General features: G+C 31.3%; 1 protein-coding gene across 1 annotated transcript in view; it reads left to right on the top strand.

The window, feature by feature from the left end:
• DICER1 (dicer 1, ribonuclease III) overlaps positions 1-14,404 on the top strand; it is a 92,421-nt gene that overhangs the window by 15,771 nt on the left and 62,246 nt on the right. The window lies entirely within an intron of this gene.

Raw genomic sequence — 14,404 nt, forward strand, 5'->3', positions numbered from 1 at the left:
GAGCAACCCTAAGGGTTGACATCTAAAATATATACTTTATATGGGAAATAGTATAAATTTTGTCTATTAGGAAAAAACCAAATAAAGAAGAAAGGGAGAATCTTTGATTATTTTTTAGAAATATCTGCTTTTATTTAATATACTATTAGTAAACAAAATATTTCCTTATGTAAATTTTCAATGGCACATTTCTTTTTTTTTTTTTGACACTTCAGTGGATTTGATTTCAAACCATGTGGGTACTTCCTACAGCAATAAAAATCTCAACACTCATGCCTTATCTTGTTATGGAATCCTTTTTTATATCTTCTTGTAAACCATCCATGGAGATTTTGAGGTTTAGTTAATGTCAATTTAACTTAATTTTTTTTATTTTACTTATTTTAATTTACTTATTTTTTACTTATTAAGTCAATTAATTAAATTACTTAAATTTTTTAAATAAAATTTTTCCAATTAAGAAGCTATTGTGTTCTTACCCTTCCAGCTTCTCTCAACCTCCAACACTGAGCAAGACAACCATAAAAAAAGAAAACCTTCCTAACATAAGTATAGTATACTCAAATACTGCAAATTCTGTCACTGACTATATCCTAAAATGCATTTCTCATTCTGCATTTTAAGTACATCACCTCTAGCTGGAAGTATGTAGTGTGCTTCTTCCTCATCAGTTCTCTGGAATTGTGGTTTGTCATTACGTTAATGAAAGTTCTATAGTTTTTGAAAGTTGTCTTCTTTTTAATATTGCTATCATTGTATAAATTGTTCTGGCTATACTCATTTCACTTTGCATCATAAAGGGTCTTCTCAATTTCTTTTGAACCTTTTTTTTGGTCACTTTTTTCCCCTGGAATATTAGTAGTCCATTACACTCATATACCATAATTTGTTTAACTATTCCCCTCTGGGTAGACTACTCCTCTAGTTTCTAATTATTTTACTACTGCAAAAAGAGATGTTATAACTATTTTTGTATATATGAATATTTCTCTTTTTATTTGATCATTTTGCTTATGAGATCAGGGTCAGAGAACCATGACTTAGGGACATTGGGGACCTAATTCCAAATTGCTTTCCAGAATGGCCAGACCAATTTATGGCTTCCTAACAGTACATTCATATTTTCCTTTTCCAGCAGCCCCTCCAGTTGTTGTAATTTTTCTCTTTTGTGATTGCCAGTTTGATCAGTGTGAGATAATTTAATTTTTATTTCTCTAAATAGTGTTTCTAAGTTATGTATACTCTGTGCAAGATTAGTTTACTTCCTTTTCCAGTTATATATCTTCTGGATAATCAGTTTGAAACAGAGACCATAATGAGGATGCTGCCTTTTACCTATACTCATTGAATGACCCTGGGCAAGTCACTTAATTTCTAAGTCCCCCCCAGGCAGATCTTTAAGAGTAGAGATTGCTGAAGAGTTACTGATAGATAGGGAAGCAAAGATTAAAGAGGTTGGAAGGGGGGAGGAAATAAATATTAATTATGAATCTATTGTGTGCTAGGTACTGTGCTAAGTGTATTACAAATATTATTTTGTTTGATCCTTACAACATCCCTTCTAGATAGGTATGTTATTTCCCCCAATTTACATTTGAGAAAACTGAAGCAATGGACAGCTAAGTGGCCCAGTAAATAGAGTGCCATGCCTGAAGTCAGGAAGACTGATTTTCCTGAGTTCAAATCTGGCCTACGACACTAGCTGTGTGATTCTAGAGCAGTCACTTAATCCTATTAGCCTCTGTTTCTATATCTGTAAAATGAGCTGGAGAAGGAAAATGGTAAACCACTCTAAAATCTTTGCCAAGAAAACTCCAAGTAGAATTATTGAGTCAAACACAACTGAAAAATGACTAAACAACCAAAAAAATGATGACAACAAAGGTTGTCCATCAGACTTATTATTTAAACCTAACAAATGTCATTAATTGTAATAACTCCCTGATGACTGCACTTTGCAGTGTGAGAGAGACCTAATGTGTGCAGAACTATGAAGGTTTTGAATAACTGCAGATTTATAAATGTTCTAGATATAATTTGTTAGTGAATACAGTAAATCTATAATAAATATTCTCAATAAAAGCAAAAAATAATTAACTTCAATACTATTTAAGAAGTTTCCTTTATTTTTATTCTAAATGTAAACATCAGTATTTGTGACCATTTCAGTAAAGAAAAAGGATTAAATATGAAATAAAACTTGTGTTCTGTACAGCTTGGCTTTTAAAATCACCACAAAAGTACCTAATTTGCCTTACTTATATATATCAGCTTCTGAACTTCTGGTCTTTATATATATATTTTTAAAAAATTTATTGTTTTTTTCATAACTTTTTTTTATTATCCATCTATTGTATCCCCAGTTTCTGATCAAAAACCTCTCCCAGTCAAGCAAAACAAATTCACATATTGGCCACATCTGAAAATGGGTATCTCATTCTTTGCATCTTAACCAAAAGATGGGAAACATGCTTCATCATCATTCATCTAGAATTTTTAGATGGTAATTGCATTGATTTGAATTAATTTTTAAAATTTTCTTTTCTTTAGGTTTTTAAATTAATTACATAAATTGTTCTTGGTTCTGTTTGCTTTACTTTTCCAGATCATACAAGTCTCCCCAGGTTTTGGGAGATCTGATGTTTCTTACTGACACTTCTTATGACACAATATCATTCATAATTTATTTAGCCATTTTTCAATTAATGGGCAACAACTTTGTTTTCTTTTCTTTCTTTTTTTTACTACACAAAAAGTGTTGCTATAAATTATTTTGTTCTTATAGGTTCTTTGACATACATAATATATCAAAAGTCATGCAGAGTTTAGTGACTGCTTTTGGAATATAGTTCCAAATTGTTTTCCAGAATGGTTGACCAGTTCACAACTCTATTAGCAATATATTGGTGCCTGTCTTCTCAAAACCCCTCCAACAGTTGTTACTTTTTTTTTGTAAGTTTTGATCATGATGGATGTGGAACCTTAATTTAAAAAAAAAAAAGAATTATACTTCTCTCATTTAGTGATTCAATTTTATTTTTTCATGTGGTTGTAAATAGCTTGCTAATTACTTCTTTCAAAAACTGCCAGTTCATGATATTTGATTATTTATTGGGGATTGGCTCTTCTAGGAGTAATTTCTATGTTGCTTTGTGGTTTATATAGCATTTTGCTTATAACAATTCTGGTAGTTAATATAACTGTTTTGTCCCTGTTGTATAGCCAAGAAACTATCTCAGAGAAGTGAGATTACTTGCCCAAGACACATGGCTAAAGAGTAGCAGATTTAAGATCTAAACCCAAGCCTCCTTCATCTAAGACTGGTTTTATGCTATAATTTCCACTTCTTTAATCAATGTGATTTGGTAGTTTTAAAAAATCTCTCTGATATTTAAATAGCAAGAAATGCTATAATCCTATTTGAGAATTAGATTGCCAGAATGTCAAGTCTGAAGTTCCTTGAACCATGCTTCTTCACACTGATAATTTTCAGGCTCTTCTCTTTTTTATCTAATTTTTTCTTCCCCTCTTTAACTTGTTAGGGATAGGGACTAGACTTGTGATTTCATTGGTATAGGGAACACTTGGTGAGCATACTTTATACACAAGTGCCTGTCCCATGTAACTTAATAGAGATTTGCTTAGAGTTCTGTGGTGACTTGTCAGTAGATGTCAGATATTTAACTTGGATATGTCTTCCTGGTCACCTTTGAAGATAATAAGTCATTGCCACCTTTCTTGCTGTGATAATTGTATCATATCCACATTGTCATTGTTTCTAGAAAGGACACTGACAATCAACATTGCCTTTTCTTGAATTTATTGTTATCTGTTCCCAGATCAAAACAGTATTTTTGTGCTGTCTCCCTTCATTTGAATTTGAGCTTCTTGAAGGCAGAGGCATTCGTGTGTGTGTGTGTGTGTGTGTGTGTGTGTGTGTGTGTGTGTAGGTAGTAATATATATATTACTGTATATAGCATTGCGACTGGTATTTGGTAAGTGCTTAATAAATGCTTTTACAGTCAATCTTTAATTTCTAAACTTTAGCCATAAATTTCCTTAACATAGTTGTTTTATTTTTAAAATAAATCTCTGTAGCATTTTCCCCCTTAGGAGACTAAAGATCTTGAAAATTATTTATTTAAGTTGTTAGGCAGAAATATTTCTTATTGGTCTTTTGATAGTCATGATTCTTATGTTTCCCACCTTCTGTGCCTTTGGGATTGTGTGGGAGGCAAGCATTTTTTTTTTTTTTTTTTTGCTTGAAGGAGAGTGGGAATGAAATCTTGACACTTTTATTTGTGAAGTTAATGGTATTTGAATATGACATTAGTAAAATAGATGAATTAGAAATTTGTTGGCAGCATTCACTATTGACTATTGTTGAAAAAAATCTCTTTGGGAAGCTCCAGATGCTTTTAGCTTTCTGTTTGGAAGGCTTAGCTGCCACAAGCCTTTGTCTGGCAGTTTGTACCAATGCTACAGTATTTAAATGCTAATATAGGTTAAGTATGCTAGTTTGTATTAGAACTTGACTATGTGTGATTTGTGACTGGTCAGAATTCAGGGTTATTTTTAGCTTTTTAAAAGATCCTAGTTGGCAGAATTGGCAGGTTTGTAATTTTAGCTATGTTCATTAATTAAAATTAGAATCTTGGATCTTTATTAAGCTTTCTAGCATCAAAACAAAAGGTGCTATCAATAGATTTTACTTGGCTTTTTACTACTTTTGTCACCAGTAGAATCATCTAGAGAACTATTAAGATCAGCTGTTTTTATTTAATAGTTTGATGTTATAGCATTGTGACCTTTCTTTTTTCATAGATTTTTTGTAGAATAGAGATTAATTTAAAAAAGGAAAGCAAAATATAAGCATCAGTCATTATTGTCTTTGAGTCGTACTAAATGGATTAGAAATGAAATCAAATACTTAGTAAATTTTAAGATCTAACTTGTTGTTTTTAAAATAATCTTTATAAATCATAAAACATGATTATATATAAGTACTTTAAAACATTAAATTTGGTGGAATAAAAAACATTTAAATATAATTGGTTTGTGAAGTTTTTTTTTTTAAGGTATGCTAGGAAATACAAGTTTCTTTGAAGCTTTTTAAAGAACAGCTTTACAAAAGTGTTATTTTGTCTTGATACACTAAGGGTGTCTAATTTTAAAAAACTTCTTCATTGATTCCTAATGATCTAAATTTTAAAATTGAGCAAAACATGCTGTCTTGTTGGAAAAAAATGTTCTTTTTATATTACCCTTTAGGTTACTTAGTGTGAAACAAATTTACAAACTCAGGAACTCTGGCAGAGCTCAGAATCAGCATTTTGAGGTAAACATAGACATCAAAGCAATTTTACACATAATCTTGATATCTGAAATTATAAAATTAATAGCCACACTATAAAGATATGATGTGTGCTATTAATAAAGGAAAATTAAAAAGTAAATATAGGCAGCTAGCATCCCCATGTTTTCTTTTTTACTCCTAATATGTTTTTTTACTTTTTACTGACCAATCATCTGTGCTTTCTTTTTTCAATTAATTAACTTTTTTTTAACACTTTTTTTTTTTTTTTTTTTTTTACTAAATTGAGATACCTTTAGAGGCATCTTGAAATGTTATAACAGTTACATAATAATGTAATAATTTTCAAATTATATAAAGAAAAATATAAAGCTCAGTCTTTAAAACTATCCTCTTTTTCCTTGTTAATCCTCTTCTCCATCATTTTTTTTTTGAAATGAGAATGTTCTAATTTTCTGAAATTACTGGCAGTTATTTATTATAATTAGCTTGTTTGTTCATAGAAAACTCTGAAATGTAGTTAACTAAAAAGCAACAGATGGTTTTGTTTGATTTTGACATGTCGACAGCTCTTTTATTAATCTCTTTAAATCACTGATGTTCCTCTCTTGGATTTGTTTGTTTTTCATTTTCAGGAAAGTCTCAAATGTCACTATTTGTTTATTTTTAGAGCAGAAGTTTGGGCATGATGTGACTTTTCCTTTATACACCACTATCAGTGTCAAAATGTAGTTCATCCAACAGCAACACAGAATTCTCAGAAATTAAAACGGTAAATGTAAAATTCACAAAAATAAACAATCTTATGGAGTAGGTACTGTAGGTATTGCCCCCATTTGTAGGTGCATTATGACATAATCAAAAAAATCTTGACTATAGAATCAGAAGACTTGAATTGAAATCTCATTTCTGTTTCCTACTTTTAAGATCCTGTACAAACTATAACCCCTCCCTATTTTCCATATCTGAAATGATGGAATTGGAGTAGCAAAGCTCAAAGGGCCTTACCAACTTTATTTCTATGATCTGTGGTTCCAGATAAAAACTAAAATTAAGATATTGAAGAGTCTAGAAGTTTGTGAAACTAATATTTTTAAACAAATGATTTTCACATAAGAATCAGAATTTAGCTTTTTGTATATACTATTTAATAACAGCTGTGTTTTCATATGAAATTTTTTTAATGACAAGTTAATTTTTTGGGGGAACATGGCATGTATCATGACTATGTCTGCTGTCTTTTCTAAAGTAATCAATGCTATTCATATTCAGTTCAACTTTATTGTGTTATGTTTTAAGTATACTCTTTGTTTTATATTTTTAAAGATTCATGTAGTCAGAAATTCAGAATTTTAAGCATATTGTGATTTTTTTTTTTTGTATTTTTGAAAATTCATGCAGTCAAATTCAATTTTACCATTCAGATCTGGCAGGATAAAGCCATAGTTTGGAAATAAATTCTATTGACCACAAGAATGCTAAAAATTGAACATCTTTTCCCCAATATGCAAATCCATAAAGTCTACATTGTTAATGTCAGATGTCCATGTCACATGTAAATAGCACAGGTTGTCTTAATTCAGCTCATGGTGTAGAAGAAGGAGCCATCAAGTTGGCCTCTTAGTTCTCTTTTTAGGTGGAGTACTAGATGGGAAGTTATCTCTTTTTACCTGAAGCTTCTCTCCAACCCTACCTGCAGCTATTTCTGATCTGAGGACGTGATTTTTTTTTTTTAAGTTCAAAACCAGCAAAGCCACCATCCTTTCCAGGAGTTATTTTTTATTTATTTATTTATTTTTAAATAACTTTTTATTGATAGAACCCATGCCAGGGTAATTTTTTTTTTACAGCATTATCCCTTGCATTCACTTCTGTTCTGATTTTTCCCCTCCCTCCCTCCCCCCCCCCCCCCCCCCCTCCCCTAGATGGCAAGCAGTCCTTTACATGTTGAATAGGTTACAGTATATTCTAGATACAATATATGTGTGCAGAACTGAACAGTTTTCTTGTTGCACAGGGAGAATTGAATTCAGAAGGTAGAAATAACCCGGGAAGAAAAACAAAAATGCAAGCAGTTTATATTCATTTCCCAGTGTTCTTTCTTTGGGTGTAGCTGCTTCTGTCCATCTTTGATCTGAATTAACTCTCTTTATCGAAGAGATACACTTCCATCAGAATATATATCCTCAAACAGTATCGTTGTTGAGGTATATAATGATCTCTTGGTTCTGCTCGTTTCACTTAGCATCAGTTCATGTAAGTCTCGCCAGTCCTCTCTGTATTTATCCTGCAGGTCATTCCTTACAGAACAATAATATCAGGAGTTATTTTTTAAAGGAGAAAAGTAACCTAAGCTCAGTTCCTTCCCACCAAAAGCTAATTATGCAAAAGACTGTCTCAAATACAGAGTAAATCCATTTATTCAAGTAGATAGCAAATAGAAATTGGAGAAGTTCTACAGATTAAACAATACAAGAAAATATGAGAAAAATGTGTAGAATTACTCAACCAAAAGAGAGACTCACCCAAAGGGAAATTCCTGCCAAGTCTTTATGGAGGCAAATTACAAATCAGATACATGTAAGGATAACCAGCTTCTTACATATCTATAAAGAGAGTATTTCTCTTTTTTCCTTAGAGTTGGTTCCTTGAAAATCTGGAACCACTAGAGTCTTTTTTTATTTTTTATTTATTTTTTAAAAATTTTTTAATAATTTTTTATTGATAGAACGCATGCCATGGTAATTTTTTACAGCATTATCCCTTGCATTCACTTCTGTTCCGATTTTTCCCCTCCCTCCCTCCACCCCTTCCCCCAGATGGCAAGAGTCCTTTACATGTTGAATGGGTTGCAGTATATCCTAGATACAATATATGTGTGCAGAACCAAACAGTTTTCTTGTTGCACAGGGAGAATTGAATTCAGAAGGTCATATATGTCTTTAAGACATATAGTACTAATATTTTATACTTTATAATTTAGTCTTATCCTCTAAATACAGAAAGAATGTCCCTTTATTTGTTATTATCATTTCTTTAATCCTCAGTGTTGTTCGATGATGGCCATGGCTTTTTTTGTTTGTTTTGTTTTAATGTTTTATTTATTCCTTTTTTTTTCTTTACCTCATAGTCATTTACAGTCATAGTAATCCGCACCCTACCTTAGAATGAATTGTAACTAAGACAAAGTTAATCAAAAACAATGTATGCAGTTTTTTTTCTCTGCTTGTTTTCCAGGACCATTGCTGTTTTTGTTGCTTAGAGTTTGGCTTCCTTTTTTTCTTTTTTCTTTTTTTAATTTTTATTTAATAATTACTTTATATTGACAGAATGGCTTCCCTTTTTTTCTACCTTTTTATTTACTTTATTTTTAATATTCTTTTGGATTTTTTTATAAACTCCTACAAAAACTTCCAATATTTCTCTGAATTCTTTATATTTGTATTTCTTAGATACAATAATATTCCATTACATTTGTATGTTATATTTTTTCAACCATTTCCCAGTCAGTGAGCACTTACTTTGCTTTTCACTTTACTATCACAAAGTAAAATGCTGCTATGAATGTTTTGCTTTATGTTAGATTTCTCTTTAAAAAACAACAAAACTCAGTGGTGTATACCCCATTAATAGAGTTTTTGGGCCAAAAAATGAAGTTTAATTGCCCTTCTTACCTAATTCCAAACTGAAATCAAGAACACTTGAACCAATTCCACTAAGAATTTATTAATTTGTCTTTCTCATAAGCCTATTCAATATTGGCGATTTCTAGGTTTTGGGGGCATTTTTGCCAATTTACTTGGTGTGAGGTGAAACTTCATAGTTGTTTTAAATAATTTCTCTTATTAGAGGCTGCTTGGTGATGTGGATTGACAGATAACCTCACTTTAAAAAAGTTCTGCTTTTAAATCCTGACTGACTCATGGCCTGTTTGATAATTGGAGCAAGTCCAAATTATTTAACATTTTAGTGTTCCCATAGTTCTTTAAGATTCTTAAATTCAGAGTAGGTTCTACTCTACATTTTTAGAGGGAATTTTTTCACTGGAAATTCTCTATACCACCTAAGTCACAGGTCTGGTCCAACCAGTTTTCTTAATATTAGTTATTTGAAACATGCTTTCATGTGGTTATTGTTTATAATTTTTTTTATCACTATTTACTCATATCTGCAATCATTTTCTATTGGGGAATGACTGCCTTTGGCTCCTTAATAAAGTGAAAGTACAGACTTCTGATAGACTGATGAAGCCAACATGGCTTTGGACTGTAACCTGGCAACAAATTGTATCTATACATTTGTTATTTAAATATCAGTATAGCAAGAAGTGGAAAGGTTCATTGCATCACTGTAGGGTGGTAAAATTTTTGTTTATAGTAAGAATACTTACAAGTGTAAAGGTTGCAGTTTATATAGTTGGAAGGGGTAATAACAAGAATAAGACCTTGGATTACTGGTTGCAGGGTGGTTAATTCTTTTTTTTTTTTTTTTTAATTCTTAATATTATAAATGATCAATAAAAATGTGCTTTAAAAGTTTTAGCATATATGTATGTATGTGTGTATATATTTACATATAGATTTGGATATATATGCCATTACAAAATTCCTATTCTGTTGCATTTCCTTGGTGACCCTTGATTCTTGAAAGCTGTTGTGGTGGAATGCAAGCTCCATTAGCATATTATACCCTGAGGATTTGATCAAATGGTTTTTATTTTTAATTATAATTTGATTGTATTAAAAAATATATAAAAAGCACTCTTCTAGTGCCAAAGAGAGCTCCAATTTGGCTCTTGGTTATAGTTTGCTGAATCCCTGTTCTAGAAGTAACAAATAAAATTGATAAAAATATTAATTTACATTTTAGATGTGAAATTACAAAGTTAGCATTAACCATCATGGCTACTCCTTTGTTCTCACTTCTGGAATATAATCCCACAGTATCTCAGGATAGCTACCAAAGTCTTTAAAATTTTTCCTTTTTAAAGTGTTCCTGTCAAAAATAAAAAGTTCAACAGTTCTTTTAATAAAGAAGTAATCTTTTTCTCTTTATCTTAGTCTCTGACAGCCATGACAGGTAACAATCTCCTTATAGATAAGATTTAAAACTATTTGTTTATAAATAATTAATACTTTCACTTTAAAAATAGTGGTCATAAGTCTCTGTCTATGTATAGATTCCTCATAGGTCAAAGTAAAATTATTCACACAGCCTCACTGGTTGACCTCAGGGAAAGGTAATTAAATTGTCAAAATGCAGACTCTTCAATAGTCAATAATAACTTTATAGTTTCAATAGAAAAGGCAATTTGAAGCTGATATTACATAAAGAAGTCTGGCAAAACTTTTGTTTATAGTAAGAATACTTACAAGTGTAAAGGTTGCAGTTTATATAGTTGGAAGGGGTAATAACAAGAATAAGACCTTGGATTACTGGTTGCAGGGTGGTTAATTCTTTTTTTTTTTTTTTAATTCTTAATATTATAAATGATCAATAAAAATGTGCTTTAAAAGTTTTAGCATATATGTATGTATGTGTGTATATATTTACATATAGATTTGGATATATATGCCATTACAAAATTCCTATTCTGTTGCATTTCCTTGGTGACCCTTGATTCTTGAAAGCTGTTGTGGTGGAATGCAAGCTCCATTAGCATATTATACCCTGAGGATTTGATCAAATGGTTTTTATTTTTAATTATAATTTGATTGTATTAAAAAATATATAAAAAGCACTCTTCTAGTGCCAAAGAGAGCTCCAATTTGGCTCTTGGTTATAGTTTGCTGAATCCCTGTTCTAGAAGATTCTAACAAGTAATAAATAAAATTGATAAAAATATTAATTTACATTTTAGATGTGAAATTACAAAGTTAGCATTAACCATCATGGCTACTCCTTTGTTCTCACTTCTGGAATATAATCCCACAGTATCTCAGGATAGCTACCAAAGTCTTTAAAATTTTTCCTTTTTAAAGTGTTCCTGTCAAAAATAAAAAGTTCAACAGTTCTTTTAATAAAGAAGTAATCTTTTTCTCTTTATCTTAGTCTCTGACAGCCATGACAGGTAACAATCTCCTTATAGATAAGATTTAAAACTATTTGTTTATAAATAATTAATACTTTCACTTTAAAAATAGTGGTCATAAGTCTCTGTCTATGTATAGATTCCTCATAGGTCAAAGTAAAATTATTCACACAGCCTCACTGGTTGACCTCAGGGAAAGGTAATTAAATTGTCAAAATGCAGACTCTTCAATAGTCAATAATAACTTTATAGTTTCAATAGAAAAGGCAATTTGAAGCTGATATTACATAAAGAAGTCTGGCAAAACTTTTGTGAAATAATGCAAAATAGAAATCAAACAAAAAAGTAAAGGAAAGGAAGGAACTTGACTTAGTGGAGACATGTTTAAGTAGGAGTCAGGAAGATCTGAATTCAAATCTTGTTAGACACCTCTTTGCTGTAGGACACTGGGCAAGTCACTTAATTTCTTTTAGCCTCCTTTTTTTAAACTTTAAAATGGAAATAATAATGCCATTTATTTTATTAAGTCCTTACTAATGTTTGTAAAGTCCTTCAGAAGATTTTAATACAGGATAGAAATGCTAGTTGCTACTATTTCCTACAACCCTTCCAGTAGTAATTATTCCCATCTTTTGTCATCTTTGCCAGTTTTCACCTTAATAAGGATAATAAATATTAGCTATTATTATTAGCTACTGGAGTATATACTGATCTTTCTAAGACAGAGAGAGAATGGAGATAGAAGAGAAGAGGATACAGGACAGGCAGAACCTTAGGGTATTCTTATAGTTAAAAGGGGCAGGTATAAGATAGGCATAAGACAGCAAAAGAGACTGGGAAAAATATTCATACAAGTAGGAGAAGAACTGTGATAAAATAGCATCACCAAAACCAAACCGAAAAGAGTTATGACACCAGAACTGGAGAGGTCCAAAAGAAGAGGGTGGTTACCAGTGTCAAATGTAGCAGCGAGATCAAGAAGGATTAGGATTGAGGAAAAATTTATGAACTTTGTCAATAAGGAGATTAATTAGTAACTTTAAAGACAAAAATTTTAGTTAAGTGATCAGATTGAAAGCTATATTGCAAAAGATTGAAGTGTGAATTGAGACCATGTGAAGGAAGAGTATAGGCAAAATTTTCAAGGCAAAATTTAGCTGAGAAAGAGAGGAGAGAAAAGAAGAGAAAACCTACACTTTTACTTAAGGCTTTCTCTTTACAAAGTGAAGCAGTCTACATTTTTATCAAGAAAGGATGAGGATTCTGAGATGAGAAACAGAAAAAAAGTTAATGAAGTATAAAAGAGGAGGGAGAAAATGGCATGAGGACTGAGTATGGGGAAACAACTCCCCCAGGATTTTACCTTCCTTTTTTTTTTTTTTTTTTTTTTTTTTTTTGCTTTTCTTCTTATCACAACCACTTTTTTTTTTCTGCTTTGAGGATCCTGAAGGGACTCTGTCACTGGGGCACATTGGAATGTAAGTACAAGGCTGGGAGGTACAAAGGGAGAACTGACTTTATGAGTGCCCCAGGGAGAGAAGTGAAATTCCTGGACATTAGCTGTTTAGGACTGCTCTTCTTTTTTTTTTTTTTTTTTAATTAAAGCTTTTTATTTTTAAAATATGCATAGATGATTTTCAATATTTTCCCTTCCTTCTCCCTACTCCTTCCCTTAAAAGGCAAGTGATTCAATATATGTTAAACATGTGCAGTTCTTCTATACATATTTCCACAATTATGATGCAAAAGAAAGATCAGATCAAAAAGGGAAAAAAATGAGAAAGAAAACAAAATGCAAACAAATAACAACAAAAAGAGTGAAAATATTATATTGTGATCCACACTCAGTCCCCACAGTCCTCTCTTTGAGTGCAGATGGCTCTCTTCATCACAAGACCATTGGAACTGGCTTGAATCACCTCACTGTTGAAAAGAGCTATGTAGGACTGCTCTTCTTAGATAAATTATTAAACTACTGGTTAGGCAGTCTTGAGATGAAGGGTAGGGGATATACTTTGTGTTTAAGTGACATAAATTAAATCTATGCTTGAGGGAAGACAAAGGTCTCATTTGGGTGGTATTCCAGTGAATAATGGACAGATTATGTTTCATGTAGGACATAGGTTTATTCTTATATAGACAGAACAAGTGCTTGGTCATTTTTAAGAACACAGAACAGATGTCCTTTGTAAAAGCCTTGCTATTTTACCACAGTTTGAAAAATACTCTGAGAATAGTTGTACTGAAGTAATAATGATTCACAGTTCTTATGTCATTGGATGTCCTCAACTCCCAGTGATGATGCTATTGCATTATCTTCCTTCAAAAGAATGGTTTTAGAGGCTAAAATTTTTTCTTCCATTGTTGAATTTGCTTTTGAACTCATTGGTTATACATGTATAAATTACAGTATAGTGACCCCACATTTAAAAAATATATATTATCATGTACTTAGATTGTAGGTTGACTTAAATAGGAAAAAATCAAGTAATATACTACTAACGCTGCATATTTAACATTGGAGAGCAGAGTTGCTCTTGTCATGGAACAAAGACATTTCTCTTTCTTGGATTTAGAGGAAGGTAACTAATAATGCAATTGAGAAAAGTTATCTTTTTTCCATTCCTTTTATGAAGGGTGGTAGAAAAGATGAATTCTTCCACAATAAGTAGGCAAATCCCTTCTGTTACTATAAAACCAATGATATTCAAGAGTTTTTGTCCATGGATTGGAAAAGTAGCATCAATACTTTGCTCATATTTTGTGGTTTTAAGGAGTCAAGTCCATGAAAAAGAATATGTAGACATGATTACTAACTTGTATATTTCCTGGTAGCTAGGTCTCTAGACACTTGGAGGAAATGTTGTTTATTATTTTGTTTTCCATATAGTTTAAAACACTTTTGTTATCTTTTACTGTTACTTTTATATCATTTCCATTTGGAAATGCTCTCTCCCTGCTTTTCTACATAGTTAATCTTGTATCAAAATAAAAAAGAAAGAGAGAGGAAAGTTCACTAAAATCAGCCAACATATTAACCAAATTTGGCAATCAGTGT

Source organism: Antechinus flavipes, chromosome 2, assembly GCF_016432865.1.
Source record: "Antechinus flavipes isolate AdamAnt ecotype Samford, QLD, Australia chromosome 2, AdamAnt_v2, whole genome shotgun sequence".
In the NCBI taxonomy this organism is placed as follows: Eukaryota; Metazoa; Chordata; class Mammalia; order Dasyuromorphia; family Dasyuridae; genus Antechinus; species Antechinus flavipes.